The sequence below is a fragment of the Pinus tabuliformis genome, chromosome 7 (genome assembly GCF_031772625.1).
Source record: "Pinus tabuliformis cultivar Carrire ecotype Pingquan chromosome 7, CPIR1, whole genome shotgun sequence".
NCBI classification, from domain to species: domain Eukaryota; kingdom Viridiplantae; phylum Streptophyta; class Pinopsida; order Pinales; family Pinaceae; genus Pinus; species Pinus tabuliformis.
In genome coordinates this window covers 1826600986-1826619845 of record NC_142293.1, presented here as the reverse complement: position 1 = coordinate 1826619845, position 18860 = coordinate 1826600986, and positions in this window count along the sequence as shown.

The window sequence follows — 18860 nt, the reverse complement described above, 5'->3', positions numbered from 1 at the left end:
TGTTTTCGGCCTGAGTTATGCGCACAAAGAAGGAAGCCATGATCCAGCGACCTAGGCATTAAAGCCCTCAACTACTGTATTCAACGCAGTGTACCTCTGAAGGGCAAAAATGACCACCTTGAGCAGATAAATGACTGCAGCAGTTATTGAAAATCATGCAGATAACACTTCACCCGTTCAAGGAGTACACCAAAGTACAAAAAGAGAATTTTGTTCATTAAAAACATTCAGATTGTAACAGAGGACCCATATCTAACTGTAAATGCGGTTGGTGGTCAGTTAAGACACCTCCACGCATAGCTTAGCAGAGTAATTTTGTAAGCAGATTCTATATATACTGAAAAACAAGATGTAATGAGGTTGATGAGTGTTATTCTGTTGTAAGCTTCAACTTCTGGAGACTGTAACTACTATGTAACCTGCAGCTTCTGGTCTGCATTTCCAGCTAATACAAGCTTCTTTTGCTATTAATTGCTCACTTACCACTTCTTTTTCTTGTTCCAGGCTGTGCCTATTTTGCATTTATTCATGTGCTGTTAATGTTCAGCATTTTAGGGGCTGTCATCCCACCTCTGTGTCAGGATTTAGCATGTATCATTGAATTTGTTTGCAGGTTTCTGTTATTTTAATACCAGAGAGCTGTCATCCTGTCTGTGTATTAAAAGACGGATTTACAGACCTTTTAACTGGTTGCAGCTGGCCATCACAGGGTCCTGTGCATCTGCTGGTGTGATTAGTCTTCTCCATCTTCACATTTTCCTCAAACTGTGAGTAATTGGTGGACTAAAGCCTTGTAGTCTGGGGGTGTTCACCCATGTCTGGGGTCAATCATAGTAGGAGTGGTTATCTGGCTTGAATATGTAGCATTTCTTTCATTCATTCACCTTCTATCCAACATTTTTGTTGAGTTTGTAATGTTCCCGAGCATCTCTGATATACAACCTAGGCGAGTTTCTTGGGGTGATAACATAGCCAAACTAAAATAATGTTGAAATTTTTAAAGCATATAAATAAAATACGAAAACATTAAAACTAATATTTTACCTTCTTGAAATTCAATAAATTTATTAACCTTAATAAACATTAATCATCATAATTAACACACTATATTAATATTATAACCTAAATCACATATAAATTGATCAAAAACGTAAATCTCTACAACTTTAAAGGAACCGCCTACATTTATCCTCAACCCAAATTTACTTAACATACAACTTTAATAAACTTAATTATTTTCTTATAATTATAAATAACTTAATTTTATTAATAAATTTAATTATTAATTAATAAATTATTTTAATCTTAAATAATATTAATCATAATTATCCTTATTAATATCCATAATTTCAAAAAGCTTACTATTTTTATAATAATTATATCACATATAATTAAATATAATATAGGTTTTATACCTTTTCAATAAATATTATATTGAATACCATTAGATACTGATGGCGTGTCACCTTCGTTGCGTCCTTTACGAACAAAATAAACAGGCGGTGAGGTCGAGAAATTATAATTTTTATTACCAACACAAATATTATATTAAATACAATTAAGAGCCAAAGAACCAAAACATTCATGCGGTTTAAGCTAAACCCGATCATCTATTTGTCAGGTCCGTTATAAACAATGTGAACAGTCGGGGACGTGGAAAGATAACGTAAATCTAAAATCATTACCTTAATTTACATATCATATATTTTAAATGAAATGAGTTATTAGGTTTATTTTAAATTAAGATCTAACTAGTGTCCATATTTAGAGTTAAAAATAAATTTAAATGGGTACTTATTGCATTTAATAATGATTTTTTTTGTTTTTGGTCGGTTTTGTAATAGATTTTATCATAATAAATAATATGTGTAAAATTGTGAGTTATCAAAACATAGAATCTAAAAATCTCTCACAATAAATTATTTTATTTTATTTTTATTTAATGGAGTCAAAATATTTACTTAATATAACCGGACATTACAATATTTTTTTCATAATAGGTTGGATAGAGCGTCTTGTGCAATTAACTTAGATCACTTGTTGATGCAATGAATCTCACTTGGTGCAATCAACTTAGATCACTTGTTGGTGCACTGAACCTCAATTGGTGAAATCAATTTAGATCACTTGGTGCAATGAACCATACTTGTCGTCAACTTAGATCACTTGTTGGTGCAATGAACCTCATTTATTGGTTTTAAATGCGCCAGCCAAAAATTTCTCTTATGTGATTTCTACCGCAAGACTTTGCTTAACTTAGATCCACCTAAAGACTTTGCTTAACTTAAATCCATTTTAATTTGGAGAGACATCAAATCTCTTAAAATGCAAGCCTTTTATTTTAGTGCAAAACTTCTGGAAAAGGGTGCACCTCAAGATATTTTATCCCTCTAAGCACTTTATAGATTACTTTAATTATAATTAATTATTTTATTTATTTTTTATTTTTATATAATTCATCAAATCAGATTGTTTTAATTAATAATTATAATTCTAAATTTTATTTATTTTATTTTTTATATAATTTAAATGAGTTAGATGGTTTAACATTACATAATCTTACCACATCTCTTTCACAGAAAATTCATTTTTTATTTCTTAAATTGAATTTTTTTAAATAATAAATTTTTTATTTTGAATTAAATTTTTTAAATTATGTTAAAAAAATTAATAAAATTGTTTTACTTTATGACCAGCTAAAATGGTATGATAACATTTTTTCCTGGGATTTAGCAATGATTTATTGGAATTGTATATTTAAGTTATATAATTTCAAGGTATTAAATTTTTTTATGTATTTAAAATTTAAATAAAGTAAAATTATAATTTTGGGAAGAATTGTATTATTTAATTTTAATAATAATTAAAAAAACAATAGTTCCCGTTCACATTATTTCTCTAATGTGATTTTTAGGGAAAGATGTCTTATATTCAATAACAAAATTATCAAAGCTTAAAACAATTACACTACACAATATTAAAATAACCACAGTTTTAATAATCAAAATTTATATTAATCAAATAAAATCCTGGAGAGTATAATTTTAAGTTTTTAAATACATATTAAGTCAGTCCAACTAGATTTATCGTGCTCTGGGAATGCTTCTTTTCTTACTCTTTGATCACATAAAAGATTTTGAAGAATGACAGTGATCTTGGAATGCTTCTTTCCTCACTCTTTGATCACATAAACAAGATTTTGAAGAATGACGGTGATCTTGGAATGCTTCTTTCCTTACTCTTTGATCACATAAACAAGATTTTGAAGAATGACAATTAGACTATCTTTTCTTGAGGTTTGATAGACGACATTGGTCTTAGACTATGCTAATCATCATCATCATCATCATATATTAATGAAAAGCCCAAAAAAAAGATTCATTTGTGATCTGCCAAGGACCCAGTGGATCCTAAAAATATGAAAGGTGTTTACGTTATCCCTTGCTCTTGTAGGACTCCCTACATAGGTGAGACAAGCCACTCAATTAATCAAATGATACCTGAGCACACCGCGGACATCAGGCATGGCAGGACCCACTCCTCAGACATCACATTTACATTGAGGAGGCACAAGTCATTGCCAAGATTAGTCATTTCCATCATTGAAAATTCAAGGAGGCGTTAGAAATTGAAAAAAGGTCCACTAATTTGAATAGAGATGTTGATTGAAATATTAGCAGAAGTTGGGTCCCTGTGTTGTCCTAATTGTTTTTAAGGTTTTTTCTTATATTTTGTCGGCTTTTGTTTCTTCTTATTCTTTGACCAATTACATATTACATATTTATATATTTTGGTTACTCTTTAATTTCATTGTATGACCTCAATTCTTTATCTCTCTTACATTGATTATATTGACTTTTTTGGCTCATTTTCAAAGCTCCTTGATTATTGTTTGACTTGGCTTTTATATTTTTATTTTTCTATTTTAATTTATATTCTTAATACAGTTTCTAATCTTAATTATTATACTCTTTAATTTGATTGTATGACCTCAATTCTTTATCTCTCTTACAATGATTATATTGAGTTCCTTGGTTATTGTTTGACTTGGCTTTTATATTTTTATTTTTCTATTTTAATTTATAATCTTAATACAATTCCTAATCTTACTTATTAAAGTTAGTTACTAGTATTTATTGGTATTATTTAAATAAATAATATTTTAATAGTTTATTTTGGTTGATGCATTGATTATATTGACTTTTTTTTTGCTAATTTTGAGTGAGCTCCTTGTTTATTGTTTGACTTGGTTTTTATATATTTTTTTTTCTATTTTAATTTGTGATCTTAATATAGTTCCTAATCTTAATTATTAAAGTTGGTTACTAGTATTTATTGGTATTATTTAAATAAATAATATTTTCTTAGTTAGCCGTTTATTTTGGTTGATAATTAAAAATCTTTTTTGACTTCATGTTTTGTTTGTTGTTTGACTTTGTTTGCTCTTGATTTAATTAGTATTATTTGTTTTTATTATTAATGTTAGTTATAATCATTACAAACATCAATCCCTATTTAACTATGGAGTTGTCTATAATGCGACTTTTTGGAGATTCCGCTGACGGAATCCAGTGGAAGAAATTGAGGTTAAATCTTGATTTGTTGCAGTTAAAATGGTTTTTTAACTGCATATTTGGATTCAGCACCTTGGAAAACCCCTGGGACGCTTTGATTATGCAGAGACTAGCTATCAAACTTGCGATTTGAATAAATTGCTGCCGGATTTTGAACGGAAAAACCCACCGGAAGGACTTCCTAAAAGTCGCATTATAGACAACTGCTTTAACTATTGCCATGATCTACATCTTCATCTTATCCTGACAATGAACCACACTAGATGATGACAAAAATTTCTACAAAGAAAAAATTATTCTTTAATCAATATAGATCACAGGAATTTTGTTCATTTATTAATTTATTTTAAAATCACTTTCCTAAATATCAGTTTCTTTTCACGAAATTTATACCAGAAAAGCCCAAACAAAATATATTCTTCGTGAAAGAATAGTTTTTGTTCATTTATTAACTTCATTTAAAATTACTTTCTTAGATATCAAATGTTTTCACCAACTTCATACATATTTAATAAACCTCAAATTGACACATTCAAAGTAGCTAAAGTCAAGATGGACTAACTTTTACTCCATTGATTAAATACATTGAACTTCTTCACACAAAAAAGTGTCCAGATCGATTCGGATTCTCTTACATATCAGAGAGCAACATCGACCCTAGATTTTCTTGGGAAACAGAAAGAAAAATCTGCGAAAACTTTCGCAAAAAGATATAGTAACCACCTTAATGGTATGGCGCTAATTAGCTTTCAACAATTCATTGAGAAGCACCAACTCTGCAGATAATTGAAAATATGAAATGTTCAACAACTTCATCCTCAACTCTCCTCAACTCTCCAGAGAATCGGAAATATGAAATGAACAGTCATCTCAAAATATGAATTGGAACTTTGAATCTCTGATGATTAACCTCCACTGGAATTGATGTAGTATACTTGAAAAAATAAGAGATAATTAGATATCAAACAATAAATGAATTATTTTGGAGTCAAATTCTGTAAGTATAATTTACTTGGAACAATTCCAATTTCCTTGACCCTTGTTTTGAAAATGCAACAGCAAAAGAAATATCAATTTTGCTACAATCATACATACAGCCAAACTTAATCCATTTTCCCATTGCTTTCAATTAGAGTACATATCTTAAAATGGCAATCCTTCCAATTCCAATTTGGAGCAGAAAAGAGATTAAAAAAAATGGACATTTTCAGTCAGATTCATCAAAGCATACAGCCTTACTGAAAAGGGAGACTGTAGGAGCGCTTGAATCTGGAGGAGAGCTTGAATCTTTCAGGGGGAAAACAGCACATGGGGCGGTCTACGATACAGTACCCTTCCCTTGTTCCTCCACATCTTTTTCCCTTCGCCTGCTTTGTCTTTCACCAAATCTCCTCTCTTAAATGGTACGTTGTTCTTCTTGTTGTTGATGGGCACACCATCTTCTATGCTGAAACTCCAGTCGCTCTCCCACCGGGACTGCGCGCAGGTCGAACACTAAACGCTCACACCGCAATGCAAATCCAACCAATTTCATAGTCAGTATCCAATGCCATGAGTAATTAACGCTGTAAATCAAATATACAGACACAGAGAGGAATTTTCTTTTAGGCTAGGGTTTTTCCTCACCGCAAATGGGCATCTGAAAGATGGCGGTCACGGGAATTCGCGATTCGGAGAAGCAGTAGGATGGAGGAAGTACTATATTATTCTTCTCACCCTGGTGACATGGTTAACATTTGGTCTGAGATGTCGTTTTAGACGAATGATGTTAAGGGTAGATTACAAATGGCAAGCAGAGCATTGACGAAAATGTAATACAACAGCTTCGAGCGCCTGTGGACACTCTAGGGTTTTCAACCGATGTGGTTTGGAAGCTATGCTGTCCGCAGAATTCCAAAATTTGTCTAGGGGAAATGTTTTAGAGGCTGTCTATGAGGGTTTAGAAAAGTGTTTGGATCCATCCCTGTAATTTAGTTATTGGGTCCTCCACCTAATATTTTTGTGGACACGTTTTTTTCAGACCAAAGGTGCAATTGGAAGATACCTCTCAGATCTTCCTCTCAATTCTGGATAGGGGTTTCTATTGAGTGAAGGCCGACAAGGGAAGGATATGCAAATATGTGGGGCAAAGGATACTTGGAGGGTCAAGACCACACTCGTAGGAATTGGTGGGTAGGTCAGGGAACAAACCCCCTACCAGTCGTTTCAACAACATAAACTATTGGAATGACAGGAAAGGGAGTAGGCAATCCTTGTCTGCGGAAACACTAGGTGATTTGACTGATCTTGAGGGACAAACTTGGATAGGAGAAAAAAGAATGAAATGAAATATACCAAGGTTAAGCCTAAAGATAAAGACCTAGTACTTGGGGTGTATGTGCAGTGAGACAAAGTGAGGGATATGTCTGAGAAGGTAGTGGTAGACAGAGCTAGAGGGGTAGTGGTGGATAGAGCTAGAGGTAGGTAGTTCTAGGCTGATTATCTATGAGAATGGAGTGAGAAATAATGGTGAGGTGTCCTCAAAGTCGCTCCAAAGATTAGTACACTCACATGATGTAGTTGGTTTATGTTCGAATTCAAGTCGGTAGAAGTGGTAAATTGGGTTCAGGAAAAAAATTGAAGAATTGATTACATTCAATTGTTAATGAAACAATGGAACCCCTTACTTGATGCCAACCGGGAAAGGGTGGATATAATATTTGTTTGAGTAAGGTTGTCAGTGCTTCTGCCACAGTTGTGGTCTCTATATGTCTTTAGAAACATTGGAAACAAATTGGGCTCTTTCCTGTAGGCAAATATGTCTTTTGTCACCAATGGTAAGAAGTCAATGGTGAGAGTATTCTTGAACATGGACTCGAGAGAGGGATTATTTGATGAGTTGAATAAAAGCTATAAGGGCTACAAACATTGTCGAAAACTAAACTATGATGACATCCCTTTCAAATGTTGTAGGTGCCACAAGCTTATGCATATCTTGCGAGATTGTCCTATCCCCTATACAAGCAATTTCAGGGGAAGAAATCGATGGACGGGGACAATTTTTGGGGCTACTCATACTAAAAAGGGATGCTGGACCAAGGAGATGTCATCAATGCAACTCCTAATGGATAATGAGACCCTCGATCAAGGGCTAAAGATGGAGGCATGGCAACTAGAACTCTGGTGGACCTTGGGCTACAAGGGAATCATGATGGTGCTCCAATCAATTAGAGGATCTCCCTTCTGGGTAACTTCTCATCCCCATACTTGGTTAAAATTTGATTAATTCTTTTGGATCATTTGATATGGGGTATGGGTTGTTGCCACACTTTGTTATTGCATCTTCGGTTTCCTTCCCTAAACACTCTTTAGCATGAGCTTCATGCCCCATCCCCTTGTCCCTACTTTGCCCCCCCACCCCTGCTAAACATGTTCCTTCTTTGTCTATGATGGAGTCTTTAGCTTCTACCTCTCCCTATAATATTTGACCCCACAATGCAAAAGGGGATACTTTGGGATGTGTTGGAGGTCTGGGGCATTTGTCCCTAGAAAATACTGGTGGGCGCATGATGGGCAGGAAAATTTTATGTCTAGGGAAAGGCACAAAGCTAGCCAAGATGTTGTTGTTGGTAAAAAAAGATCAATTTTTGGGGCACTTAGAGCGGTGCAAGACCCTGACCATGTTTGATCATGATATTTCTCTCCTTTAACTATTAGCATCTAGCAAGCCCGTTAAAAAATTGGCCTTGAGGAAACTAATAAATTTTTTAAATCTAGATACTATTTTATTACAAGAGACTTTGGGGGAGGGGGAGATGATCATGAGCGTCCTAGAATCTTTAATTCCTGGATGGTTGTTTGTTTCCTCTGATGCAAAAGGCAAGTTAGAGGGCCTAACCATTAACCTAAATAAAAAAACTATCAAGGTTTTAGGCTCCTAAGGATTTGACAAGATTTTAGGAGCTAATATTTTCTCTGTCAATATGGGGAAGGAACTGAAAGTGATAAACATCTATGGCCCATGCTAGGAAAGGATTTTGTTTTGGGATGTACAGAAGAGGAGATCTTATATGAAACCATAAAATCTTGTTATTGGGGGTGACCTAAATTTTTTGATGGGGGCTTTTGAAATTTGGGGTACCCGTGCTCATGTGGATTTGCAGGCTAAATATTTCTGACATCTCTTAGAGGAGCATAAGTTATGTGATGTGGACCTATTAAGAAGTAAGCCAACATAGAGAAATAGGAGTGCGGGAGAAGCCATGATTGCTCGAAGGATTGCCTGCTTCTTAATGGTTGAATTCCTTATGGAAAGGATCCCTCTTTTTTGTCAGTGGATAGGAGTTGGCAAAGCATCATACCACCACCCTATTTATTTGGAACTAAGGGGGGGATAAAAATAAACCTGGTAGCCCATTCAAATTTAATGCATCATGGCTAAAAGATGAATCCTTCCATGAGATGGTATTAGAGAACCGGTCGTCCTATAATCCCGACTTGGAGGAGTCGATAGCGGAATAGTTTACCAAAAGTCTAAAATGGTGAAAAAATCTATTGTTATGTGATCTATCCAAAAAAACAAATTGATGAAGAATCTCTCAAAGCGGTGGAGGATGAACTTGAAGGCTTGGAAGATCCCAAAGGAGGGGGATACCTCTTTGAGGAAACTAACAAAAGGGTTTTCCATTTGGAGGCCGAAAAAAGGAGAATTTTGGGTGAAAGGGAGGAGATGCGGAGACAAAAAATTTGAGCTATTTGGCTCGAAAGAAATGATGATAATATAATTTTTTTTTCAAAACTTTTCAAATGGTTGAATATTTCATAATATCATTTGGGCTTTGGATAACCTAGAAGGGGCAAGGCCTTCTCTTTTGTGGAAATTACTAGGCATGGGAAGAATCATTTTAGTAATTTGTACAAGGCCCTTTCAGAAGTTTCCATTGCTAAGATCATTCAGTTGGCCCAAGTTTTCCCTTGATTTGCAAAGGGGGATGAAAACTGGGAGCTAATGGACCCTGTGTCTGAAATCAAGCTGCAAAAAGTTCTCTATGCCTTCCAAAAGGATAAAATCCCTAGTCCATATGCATGGTTGTTGGAGTTATTCTTGGGGATTTCTGATATCTTAGGCAGTGACCTTTTAAGGGTGATTGAGGATTCTCGATGATCTAGGTAGATGTTCACTTCTTTCAAGGGCCACCTTCATTTCCCTCATACCAAAAACTGATGATCCTCGGTCATTTGATGATTTCATACCTATTTCTCTTTTCAATTACATATATAAAGTAATTGTCAAAATTATTGCAAACATGATGAAGTCGATTCTATCCAAAATAGTCTCTAGGGAGCAGTTGCATTTTTTGAGGTTTGTCATATCCATGAAGCGATTGGGGTTGCTCAGGAATGATTACATAGCCTAAAAACATTGAAGATTAAGGGCTTGGAAATTAAGATAGATATTTCAAAAGCATATAATCGTGTCAGCTGGAGCTATATTAGGTTGCTTCTCAGTCATTTGGAATTCGAAGGGCCTTTGATCAACTGGGTGATGAGTTGTTTTACCACAATCTCATTTGCAGTTCTCATAAAGGGATTTGCATCAACTTTCTTTCATGTAACGAGGGGTATTAGGCAAGGCTACCCTCTTTCCCCCCTATTATTTTTGTTGGTGGTATAGGGCCTTAGTGGGTTTATTTCTGAGGCTAAAAGAGGGGTGACCTTAGGGAGGCATTGGTGGTTAAATATATAACCATTACCCATCTATTGTTTGTAGATGATGTATTACTATTTCGTAATGGGTCCTGTAGAGATCTTGCAACTATCAAGGAGCTACTACATATCTTTCAGAAGGCTATAGATATGATTTTTAACATCCATAAATCTTCTCTTTCCCCTATTGGTTTGTCAAGGGATGAATCTATTAATGCTCAAATTTGATCCCTTTCCAAACATACAATTTTAATGAAAGATTAAAGTGTCTTGGTTTTACCCTGAAACCAAATGATTATAGAAACATTAATTAGAACTAGTTAATAGCTAATATTGAAAAAAGACTTAAGATTTGGATTTCAGATGGCTATCCAGAGATGGTAAACTAGTGCTTATCAAATCTGTGTTGGAAGCTAACCGTGTTTTTGGATGTCTTTGTCCCGGATGCCGTTTGGTGTGTTGAACATTATTTGAAATATTTTCTATCAGTTTTTATGGTTGGGGAAAAAATATGGAAGGCCTTTCCATGCGTTAGATGGGGCTAAATAACATTTCCTAAGGGTTGGGGATGATGGGGTTTAAAAAACCTTCCCTCTTCTACCAAGGCCCCGTCTTCTAAAGTGGGTTGGTGGTTGCTCTCTACTAATAGTTTATGGACAATAGTAGCCCATAAGAAATACATCTACCCTAGCTCTCTAGAGGACTAGATTTAGTCTTCGGACAAGAAACAACCAAAGATTTCATTTTTATGGAAAGTGATCATTAGGATGTTTTGAGGTCTAAAATGGGCATCCTAAGGAAATTATAAAATAATAATGGAAATAATAAAATGAGACTAGATTACATCATCAAATTTTAGAGGAAAAAAAAAAACTATTTTTTCAACTTATCTCCCTATGGGTTTACTCAAATTTTGAGCGACAACACTTGTTGGATGCAAAATTTGATTCCTCATCCAAGGAGTACCCATATTGCATACTTTCAATGGACCTTGCTACACCAAAAATTAGAAATACATGAAAAAACGTGATTGCAATCAAATTTTTTCATGTATTTCTCATTTTTCGTGTAGTAGGGTCCATCGAAAGTATGCAACATGGGTACTCCTTGGATGATGAATTAAATTTTGCATCTGAAGAGTACTCCCACTTGACATTTGAGTAAAACCTTATGGAGATAAGTTAACAATACGAGTTGAAAAAGTAGCTTTATTATTTTATTATTTTTTAATCTTTCTACTTTTTTACTCCAAAAATGGTGAATCATCCCCCATGGTTGACATCATCATCTTGAACCCTATTGGTTCTTAAAAAATTTATTTTGCTTGTATATTTTTCTTAGGAGGCCCATTTTAGACCTCAAAATTCCCCTAATGATTGTCCTCTTTTGCAGTGGTTGAAGATGGTCTTGCATTGAAAGTGGGGAATGGTGAAAGGTCGAGAATAGTGCTAGATCTGTGGGTTGGTTGTGGAGAAAATTATTGTCTCCCCCATGAATTGGTGCACTTCTTAAATGAAAATCGAAGGAACACTTTAAACTAGGTTGTTGATCATGCTCGTACATCCATATGGGCACAAGGTTAGCTCAATTTTCCAAATGAGTACCATGACCACCATAACAATTATATTGTTGCTTTGAATATTTCTCATGTGCATCTTAGGGAGGAGGATGAAACACTATGTTGGGTACACTCACCATTTGGGAAATACATCCCTAAATCTGATTATTTGTATGTGTGTAATGATAGAAATCCAAATGAATCGCCCTTGTGGTAGAAGAAGTCGTGGAAGCTTAAGGGTCCCTCCAAGACTCGTTTATTCCTATGGTGTTTGCTGGAAAATAAAGTCTCGACTTGGGACAATCTTCAAAGGTGTTGTATTAGTGGTCCCAACTAGTGTGCGTTATGCAAAAATGCAGTGAGAACAATGAAGCACATTTTCATAGTTTATCCTTTCTCAATGGAAGTTTGGAATTCTATTGTAAACAGAATTGGCTTTGCTATAAATTCGCATGGAGCATCCTTTTTGGAAACCTGGAAAATATAATGGGATCAGGTCTCTTCTAAGAAGAATAGAAATATTCCACCTCTTATTTGTTGGGGTATATGGAATGCTAAAAACAAAGTCATGTTTTAAGATAAATCATCCAACCTGATAGGCTCAATTATTAAATTTGTTCATCTTGAACTACTTCCATCTGTGGAGACTGATCATATCCCTCGAAACGTAGTTGCTGAAAAAGTTGACACATCCATCCCTTAGGCATATTTTGATGGTGCTTCTTTAGCTGGTGGAGAATGCAGAGAGGGAACTGTTTTATATATACATGAAAATCATTTTTACAAGCTACAAATTAGTCTGGGAAAAGTAACAAACAACTATGTTGAACTCTTAGGTCTCAAGTTGCTTCTTCTTTTTGCTATTGAAAAAGAATGTCATTCTTTGCATATTTTTGGTGACTCTATGATTATTATTAATTGGTTCAATGAGCTTCAGAAATGTCACATGCACACACTGATACCCATACTTGATGAAGTCTTATAGCTAAAATACTCATTTTACACAACAGACGCACTTCCTAAGGCCAGTGTTACACAAGTTTTGAGATTATGGAAAGTCCATGAGCAGTTAGATGGGGTCACATCTGGATACTATCACATACCTTTCATAGAAGTTATTTATCTAGAGATCCAACATAACATAGAATAACTGTATTTTTTTATTACTTTTTTGTATCTTTGATGACATTATACACTATGTACTATTTATGCCACCTCATTTGGTTGGTAATATGACTCCCTGATAGTATGATGTTTCGCTTTAGGTTGAATATAGTTCTGATTTTGGTCTGGCTATTGATCTATTAGATGGTTAGACTTTTGAATAATGGTTGTTCAAGCCCATTTTGAGTGCATTTAAATGCACATACAAAATATAATTTTTGTTTTCCTTAATAAAAAATAAGTTTTTTTCTTTGGGAATATTTTTATTTAATTATTAATAAATTAATTTAATTTTAAATAATATTAATCAAACTAATTCATTCTAACAACTCTCTCTTTTTTTGTAAATTTATTATGTACATTTCTATTTATATCAAAAGATTTTACAGTGAAAGTTGTTCAACATACATCCAAAAGAGTGTCCTGGGAGATCATGTCTACCACCAGGGATAAGCATAGACACCCCTTGATCAACAATGGATAAAATTGACAAGTTGAGAGCACCCTACTCTAAAACCAGAGGATTGGAGATTATAACATAGACCATTTCATTCCTCCAGTATCACTAGGGCTCTAGTACTTAGCCAAGGAAAGCCAAAAATGAGCTACAATAATACATATGTTTTCCCAAAAGAAAAATTGACAAAACATCATAATATTGTTTACAAAAAAACAAGTTGTCACCCATAGTAGACCTTGAAACACAGTGCATGGTGAACTTTTTAGTCTAGAATGATAACTAACGAAATGGAAGAAGAGTTAGCATGAGGAGAGACCTGAGTTGGAGCATTGATTACCGCATGAACCTCTTTTCACTCATTGGATTTAGTTTCTGAATCAGAGACCACATAATGCTCTACCTGAGTCAATTTAACCACAATATCATCCAAGTTATATTTGACATCCCTTAGCTCTTGATCTTCTTCTGACCTGCAAACAACTTGTAGTTTTCTACTTGCTTATCTTGAATTACCATGCCTAGTAGAGTTTCCAGTTGTCGATGGAGATTAATAGAATGAAGGAAGTGAAGCCTTCTCTTGCAAAACTCCCCTGGGTCTGAAACCCACTTGAGGTTGTTGCCTCCAATCTTCGAATCAGAAAAGTAAACATGACTGGACTCATTGGCCTCCAGATGAAGAATTTCCTTACAAACCTCTAGAGGAGTTGCACTGAAAAAATTGGCCACAAGTTCCCATCCAAATAGACATCGACGTCGCATAGAGGATGACCCAAGTGTGCGACCCTTGCGACTAAGAAGTCTTTATCGAGGAGTCATATAGTCAGCTGACCTGTAAGGAGAGAAAAGAGAGAGTGTAGAAGACTAATTGACGTAGATGGACCAAGCAAAAGGAGGCAAGAGGCCCCAAACAATAGGGTTCATGAACCTTAAAGTGACACAAGAGATAAACTTGTAGGAATTTACAGGGTAAGTTCCTCAGACAGAACACCAAAGGACACCGCTCACAAACAGATCGCAGATCAATACACCAGTACTTTTGACGTGGTTAAAACCCTCAAAGAGGGAAACAGTCCACGGCCTGAGCCAACGCGGCCACTTCAGGCAATTTATTAATAAAAGAATGAAAATTTACATAAGCTTCTTTAATGAACGGTTAACCTACAAATGACCCTCCATGCTCTTTAAATAGAGATCATGGACAAATCGGGTGTTAAGCCACAGATCAAGTGTCAGTAATACCGAGGAGAGAATGAACCGTCGGATCACTACATATCGTGACCGTCGGATTGTAAGTTACAAAATGTACATAGTAAAGAAACACACTTTACCTAACTCTATACTAGACCAAGTTATACTTAACTATTTCCTATGTGTCGGAATATCCTAACATCCCCCCTTAAGAACAACTTGGGATAGGATTGAAGGATTTACAAATATGACACAATAGGAAAAGGAAGGAGGCACTAGAGCCTATCCCCCCTTAGTGACAACTTCCTGAACTCCAACCATAGATCGAAGTTTAGTGAACTTTGCCTCTGTGAGAGCCTTTGTAAAGATGTCTACACCTTGATCATCTGTTGAACAATATTGCACTTCAAGAACATGGTCGTGGATGAGCTTTCTGATGAAGTGCATGTGCAGTTCAATGTGTTTGCTGCGCTGATGTTGGACTGGATCTTTGCATAGTTGAATGGCACTTTGATTATCACACCAAAGTGTAGCCGGATGTTGCTGCTGAAAGCCAAACTCTGACAGGATTTGACAAAGCCACAAGGCTTCCTTACTAGCTTCTACGGCACCACGATATTCTGCTTCTGCTGAAGAAAGAGAAATGGCACCTTGTTTCTTGCAAGCCCATGTAATAGGTCCTAAACCAAGAGTGAACACATAACCTGTAGTAGACTTCCGATCATCAGGGTCACCAGCCCAATCGGAATCAGTGAAACCAACCAATAGAGGAGATGCTTCGGCACTGTAATGAATCCCAAATTGAATTGTACCTAGAACATAACGAAGTATTCTTTTAGCTGCTTTCCAATGACTTTCACGTGGGTTTTGCATAAACCGAGCAACAAGGCCAACAGCAAAGGAAAGGTCAGGACGAGTATGGGTTAGATACAAAAGTTTTCCTACAAGTTGACGGTATAAGGTAGCATCAACTTCAGGAGAAGTACAAGTGACTGAAAGTTTGACTCTACACTGAAAGGGAGAAGGGGCTGGCTTACAGTCTTCCATGTGAAAATGGCGTAGAATATCACAAGCATACTTCGACTGGGAAAGGGAAATACCTTCCTTGGATTGCAAGACTTGAAGACCAAGAAAATAATGTAAGTGTCCTAAGTCTATCATTTCAAACTTCCTTTTAAGGCTAGACTTCACATGGTTTATGAGGTTGGGATCACTACTAGTCAGGATAAGATCATCAACATAAAGAACAAGAATGATAAGAGACTTGCCCACTTTCTTGGTGTAGAAAGTATTGTCAGAATGACACCTAGAAAAGCCATTTTCTAAAAGAAAGTTATCCATTTTGGCATACCAAGCTCGAGGAGCTTGCTTGAGACCATAAAGGGATTTCTTAAGCCGACATACAAGGCTGGAGTTTGTTTGTATAAAGCAAATAGGTTGTTCCATATAGATTTCTTCATGCAAGTCCCCATGCAAGAAGGCAGATTTAACATCCATCTGATGGACTTCCCATTTGAAAGAGGCAGCAAGGGAAAGAACAAGGCGGATAGAGTTCATTTTGGCAACAGGGGAGAAGGTTTCAGTGTAGTCAATGCCTTCAACTTGTGAAAAACCCTTAGCAACAAGACGAGCTTTATGTTTATCAACTTTCCCATCTGGTCCATACTTGGTTCTATAAACCCATTTGCATCTAACAAGTTTTCGTCCCTTTGGTAGAGGAACAAGATCCCATGTATCATTTTCCAATAATGAATGATATTCTTCATTCATAGCTGCTTCCCAATCTGGATGGCCTGAAGCTTCTGCAAAGGTGTCAGGATCATAATTCACTGAAGCTTGAGCCAGTAAAGAAGAGGCTCTCTCGAACTGAGAACATGTACGTCGCTGATCTGTAGGATCACCGGTAAGATCACCTGTTGCATCCCGAGTAGCACGGACCCATTTTGGAAGTTGAGGAGCTGAAGGAGGATCCTGAGAAGGTGGGGGAGGATTTTCATCCTCGCATTCATCATCTGAAGAAGAAATATTTTCAAAAGTAGAAGAGATAGGAAGAGGTGGCACATCCGCCGAACTAGGCTCGTAGGCCGATATATTTTCAGCAAACTTTACATCTCTTCTAATGATAACATTCTTGGACTTAAGTGGAATAAGTCTATATCCTTTGACATCTTCAGAATATCCAACAAAAATACATTTTTCACTCTTAGGTTCTAAAGCTTTATGTTTCTCATCTGGAATATGGGCCCATGCTTCACTTCCAAAAACACGAAAGTGACTTACATCTGGTTCAATTGAGCTCCATGCTTCTTCTGGAGTGATATTCTTTAAAACCTTAGTAGGAGTGCGATTTATTATGTAATTTGCACAGTTAATTGCTTCTGCCCAATAATTAAGACTAAGTCCTTTAGATTGAAGCATACAATTAGCCATTTCCTTTAAGGTGCGATTCTTCCTTTCAGCTACACCATTTTGTTGTGGAGTATATGGAATAGTATGTTGCATTTGAATTCCATGCTCAGTGCAAAAGTTGATGAAGTTGTTTTAACATATTCTCCGCCATTATCAGATCTTAGCTTAAGAATTTGATGTCTAGATTGTTTTTCAACAAAGGCCTTAAAGGCCAAGAACATGTTAAATACTTCACTCTTGAGTTTTAAGAAGTATACCCAAGTGTTGGCATTATGATTCTGGTATGGCTCTATGTTACAGATGTTGTACTTGATGGCAACACCCTCAAGTGGCAATGCTCTGATCAGGATCTCAAAATGTTGAAAATTAAGAAGTACGCAGGAGAATAGTTCAGAAGATGCGTACACGCAGGTACACCGTGAAGGAACTGCGGCCACACACGCAGGTCACCCGTTCAGAGGGTGCGTACCCCTAGTTTCACTTACTTCAAGGCAAAGAAGCGCGTTCACATGGGATTTCCTATGTTTGGCCCGTGGTATTTAGCCCGCTGCTCTTGATTTTATGGTTTTGGCCCGTGGTATTGTTTTATATTATTATTATTATTGAGCCCCATGTTTTTGGGCCCCTTGTATTGGTTATCTATGGTATTGATCCATGATTTTAGGAGGAGCTTGCCTATATAAAGCAAAGGAGATCACTTGGCTATGCATCTTTTGCAAATTGAATATCTTAAGATCTGAAATATTGGGTTGTTGTTTTAAAAGCTTGATCTATATGAAAGTGAAGTTGAAAGCGAATCTGTGAAGGGTGATCTCTTGAGCGCATGATCAGATCTGGGCATCTGACTAACTGTGGCACACTGGTGAACTGCCAATTCGGCCCTAATCAGAAGTACGTAGGTGATTAACGGTGCAAGTGCGTGGGTACGCAGAGGAGAAACAGAAGAGCTGCGTGGGTACGCAGAGCAGAAGAAGGAGAACTGCGTGGGTACGTAGAGCAGAAGAAGGATAACTGCGTGGGTACGCAGCGTGACAGAGGTTCAGGTGCGTACGCACAGTAAAGGTACGCGGCGCGATAGTGTCTATGAGTGTGTGGCAACAGTAACAATACGCGGCGCGATAGTGTCTCTGGGTGCGTACCTACTGTAACAGTACGCAGCGCAATTGAAGAAGCAGTGCGTGGGCACGCGGTGCAGCAGAAGGCTCTCTGCGGGTATATGTAGGGAAGCAGAAGGTGAAGTGCGTAGCAACGCAGGCCAGAGAAGGAAAAATTGCGTATCTGTCTTAAGATCTTCTGTTGACTGAATATTTCTGTTGATAAGGTGTTCTGGGTTTAGTTCTGTTATTGTTGATCTGGTTACTACAGTTGACTGTGTAATTTACATGTACTTGAAGTTTATGGATCCAGTTTGAAAATTTATGAAAAGTGGTCCTTGTAAGAAAAGAAGTAGGGGGTTGTAGCTCCCTTCCAGGAGAGACTGGAAAACGAGAGAGAGTTGTAGCTCTCTGCAGGTTGCAGCCTGTGTACTGGTAAAGGACTGCACCGATACAAAATCATTGTAAAAGGAGTTTCTAATTTAAAAGAAGATAGAGACATATTGCAGCAGGTGGTTTTCACCCACATTGGGTTTCCACCTTATATCTGGTGTTCTTTGGTGTAACTATCTGTTTTTCTTGTTCATGCTATTATTTTATGGTACTGATATGAAAAAATAATTCAAAGTGTAAATAAGGAAGATTTGTTAAAAGAACTTGATAATACTGATTCACCCCCCCTCTCAGTATTATTTCCAACAATTGGTATCAGAGCAGGTCCTTCAGAG